The sequence below is a fragment of the Acyrthosiphon pisum genome, unplaced genomic scaffold (assembly GCF_005508785.2).
Source record: "Acyrthosiphon pisum isolate AL4f unplaced genomic scaffold, pea_aphid_22Mar2018_4r6ur Scaffold_20929;HRSCAF=22561, whole genome shotgun sequence".
NCBI classification, from domain to species: Eukaryota; Metazoa; Arthropoda; class Insecta; order Hemiptera; family Aphididae; genus Acyrthosiphon; species Acyrthosiphon pisum.
In genome coordinates this window covers 2,081-6,738 of record NW_021770339.1, presented here as the reverse complement: position 1 = coordinate 6,738, position 4,658 = coordinate 2,081, and the positions used below count along the sequence as shown (strand labels likewise).

The window sequence follows — 4,658 nt, the reverse complement described above, 5'->3', positions numbered from 1 at the left end:
ATGGGATAGAATGGTAAAATAAATGCATAATTCAAAGAACCTATTTAAAATACTAAAATTTCATACTAGCTGGTTTAAAGATCTTATTTTAACACACCTATAATACCTACTATTTTATATATTTATACAATTTAAAAAAAAAAAAATACCTACTGTGTTACATCAAATTAGATATTAGAATTGATAAAATATTCAAACAGTAAGACTTATTGATAAAAAATACTTATTATATAAAATCAGTTCTTACTTTGATACATTTTTGAGATAAATGCAACTACTGGGCTAATCTTGGCTTTGTGTAGATTCATTTGTGATGTACCGGGTTGATCCAGGCTAAAACAAGTTATGAATATAAAATGTAAGACAAAATTTAGGGGGGCTAGGATATACGAAAATAATATTAAAAATCAATTTTTTTTATTTTTATTTTCAAGTTTTAAACGAGGTTTTAAATAATAATCAAAAATATTATTAATTTCACAGGAATTGATGTTATTAGTAGAAACTCAGAATCAAAAATAAAATGAATTATGATTTATAAGGAAACTACCTTTACCTAGCGTAAAATAATAATTAATAATAATATTATTTGACATTTTTTATAGCTGAAATACTGCTACTGGTACACACAAGTAAAATTATAGATTTAACATAGTCAATATGATAATGAAAATATTTAATGTACTTAACAAGAAGGTACCTATTGTAATTTTGTTACTTTTCAATAGTAATTTGTCCAACATTGGTGCTTGCACTATTGATTTTTCGTCAGGTTACAAGTGGGTACTGCACAGGAAGGTACAGTACTTATAATATACAGTACATATACCTATACTTATTACTTACCCAATAAAATATTAATTTTTAAATTTAGATATTTCATTTTATTATAATTAACATACCAAATTGTACGTTCAATAGACCACGTTTAGATCTGTTGTTTAAAATTAGTGTAAATTTACTTCTTATACAATTTAGAAGTAAAAATATTATCTAGTGAATTTCATACATTTTTTTTAAATATTTTAAGTTTAAAACAGTTATGAGTATTTTAAAATTTTAAATTACTTTGCATTTTAAAATAATCATAACTTACTTCAAAATTAAAAAAGAAAAAAAAACCTATGAGTTTCACTAGATAATAATCTTACCTTTAAATTTTATCAGATATTCATTTATTATCTATTCACTATGATTTTAAAACTAACAGATTTAAGTGTACAATTTGCTATGTTAAGTGTTTGTAAGACAGACAGAATGCATGTGGGTATAGCGTCCTCTTAAACAATAAATATGACGGACAATGACAGTTCCTATACTTGGTCGCTAAATGGACTCAGTGTCAGTTTTTAAAATTTTCCTCAATTCTACCCATACAATTTTAAAATTAAGTTTAATATTTTAGTTGCCATGTTAATTATAATAGGTACCTATTTAGGGGGGTTGATAGGGTGTATTGTATTGAGAAAAAAATGACTGATGCGTAACTATTGTTTTATCTGAAAGAAGACTTCCTACAGGCCGATCAAACTCTATTTTTTATTTTATTTCAAATAATTGTGTAATATAATTTGTAAAAAAACATAATTAAAATGTTATTACAATTATTTTTAAAGACATATTATAAAGTTTAAGATCTTAATGTTCAATATTGAAAAACGGAATACGATGCGACCCGTTAGTTAAAAAAAAATATCAAATATGGTTGATTCTACAAAACAGGATCATTATTCCCGTAGAGTGTATTTTTAGGTACAAAATTACATTGGCACCGGAAACTTTTATATTATAATTAAGAGGATGTGATATGAGGATGCATGCATTGTCTCCGTCTTACAAGTGTGTAACATAGCAAATTCTACACCCAGCAGAACACGTGTAGCTCCGTTAGTTTAAAAATTAGAGTGAATTGACCTCTTATAAAATCTAAGCTCAAAATTATTATCTAGGCCAGTGCTTCTCAACCTGGGGGCCATGGCTATGTGACTGGGGGGCCTTGAAATATTTATTTAATTTAAAATATTTTAGATTATTTATTTATTATATAAATATAACATTATAACGTATACATTATATTATAACCGTCCATATGATTAATCATTATTTATTACATCGGGAAAGTTTATCTTGCATTAGAGTTTTTAGATTACTGATTGAAGTATAATAACAATAATAATAAATAATAATAATAATAATAATATTAATAATCTATTAAACTATCGAAAATGATGATATCATTGTAGATTAACTTTGTAATGCCTTAGCAACTTAGGAGTGCAGTCGTATAGTCGTACAGTCATGTATCTTCACTATAGTGCGTATCGAGTGGCCGTGTGATGCTAAATATTATTTTAAGTTTAAAATGGAAAAGTTGTTGAAAGGGAATATAAAATCAGATACTTCTACTTCAACTAATAACATAAAAATTCCAGAAACAGATACTTCTAGCTTTATAGTTATTACCAATTCTTTTTTGTTTATATATGTTTTAAGTTTTATACAACTATAAGATTGCATGTTTCAAAAATACATTAAAAAACATTTATTTTCTTTACAATTTAATAATTTATTTGTGAGAAATAATGCATGTAAATTTAGTATATCATTAAGAAAAAATAATTAATGATTCTGATTGAGAGGACCCTTGACGGTTTTTTATTAAATTTAGGGGGCCTTACACTAAAAAAGGTTGAGAAGCACTGATTTAGGCAATCTCATGAGCTTTTTATTATATTTCAATTTTAAAACGAAATATGAGTATTTTAAAATTGTAAATTGTTTGTACATCTTAAAGTAGGTACTTATAACTCGCCTAAAAATTAAAATATAATAAAAAGCCCAGAAGGTTGCCTAGATAATAATCTTACCTTTAGATTTTATAAGAGGTCAACTCACTCTAATTCTTAAGCTAACGGAGCTACACGTGTTCTGCTTTGAGTCTAATTTGCTATGTTACACACTTGTAAGACGGAGACAACACATACATGTATCACATTCTCTTAAGATTGATTATGTATGGAATTGTTAAAAATATAATTTTTACCGGTATGATTTGATGTGTTTTTCTCTTGGGTTTATCTTCACTCACACCTGGAGCTAAAATAGCTAAATCTGTGATGAGTGGAGTTTGTTATAACAACAATGACAGGGGTTCACCAATGCCGCTTGAACCTTCACATACTGCGACTTTTAAACCTTCTTCATGGACGACATTTTTTTTTCTTTGTTTGAGTACACTTTAAATAAATAAAAAAAAAATCAATTATAATAATATTTCATAAATAATTTCATTAATAGAATTCTTAGGAACAACTTTGGAGCCAAATTTACTTACATCAGCACTCACACCGGGAGCTAAATCTGGAGCTAAAATAGCTAAATCTATGATGAGTGGAGTTTGTATTAACAACAATGACAGGGGTTCACCAATGCCGCTAAACCTTCACATACTGCGACTTTTAAACATTCTTCATGGACGACATTTTTTTCCTTTGTTTGAGTACACTTTAAATAAATAAAAAAAAAACAATTATAATAATATAGATTTTATAAATTAACAGAGCTACAAATGTTTTGCTGAGCGTAAAATTTACTATGTTACACACTTGTAAGACGGAGACAACAAGTCATGTGGGTATCGCATCCTCAACGCCTATTACATCCAAAATTGGGAATAAAATATTATAATGTATCATCGATATAACCAATAAAGAAAACAAACAAACGAATAATTACTTGTGATGAATGTCCAGGGAAAAATAAAAGTAGGCAGACACAGTGGCGTTGTAAATGGTAATTTCAGAGGCAATTGCCTCTAAGGTTTTTCTTAAATAGAGGGGTGGGTGGTAGCCAGTGGGTTCCCTAGTAAATATAATATGATATACTCAATAATGATCTGAGATATAATTAGTTATATTATATTAGGTAATACAATATTATTATGCATTAATACCTGGGATATTTGTAACTTGTCCCGGGACAATTTTTAGTTCGACACGCCACTGGGCAGACAATTTGACCGTTGTAAACAAAATAACGATGACGTGTTGCGTGAATTCGGTCGCAGCCGGGCAAAAAAAATCACAAACACCCGCGACGACGAGCGTTCGAATTACGTGACGAAAAGTTAGCCAGACGTTGCGACCACCGTTAATTTAAGTTAAAATGTAAACGAGTGACAACGCGATGGAGAAAACGACTACCGACGGAACGCAGTCGTCACACATCAGGTCACGGACGCGAAAGTTAAAAACGATGAACGAAAAAAAACAAGAAACGGGTCACAGGCGAAACATAACACAAGCGGCTCGCCTACGATTATGTAGTATCAGTATTGATATTATCTATTCTGTGGAGGTATACCGCGGTAACGAGTTGATAACATTGTACCGACCGGCTACAACACCTCCACAGACTGTACGACGGATTTCGATTGGACAAGCAAACCGGCGTCGGCCGACGCCAACGGACAACGATCGAACGCGGGAACTCACAAAGAGTAAAGACACAAACACCGACGACGGGGCGCGTCAATTTGTCGTGATTTTTGTAAAAATATTTGAATGAATTTATTAAAAAAAATAGAATTTAAAAATTTATAATAATGGAACTTTGTTACTTTACCGGACACCCTTTTTTTGCAATTTTTTTAGACTTAT

General features: G+C 29.6%; 2 long non-coding RNA genes across 2 annotated transcripts; both read right to left on the bottom strand.

The window, feature by feature from the left end:
- Positions 1–74: 74 nt before the first annotated feature.
- On the bottom strand, positions 75–3,497 carry LOC107885758. Its single transcript, XR_003840052.1, has 3 exons — positions 3,335–3,497; positions 3,044–3,236; positions 75–333 (listed from the first exon to the last, which is right to left on the bottom strand). It is a non-coding gene; the product is annotated as an uncharacterized LOC107885758 (long non-coding RNA).
- Positions 3,498–3,599: 102 nt separating this feature from the next.
- On the bottom strand, positions 3,600–4,217 carry LOC115034732. Its single transcript, XR_003840051.1, has 3 exons — positions 3,953–4,217; positions 3,736–3,861; positions 3,600–3,652 (listed from the first exon to the last, which is right to left on the bottom strand). It is a non-coding gene; the product is annotated as an uncharacterized LOC115034732 (long non-coding RNA).
- Positions 4,218–4,658: the final 441 nt, after the last annotated feature.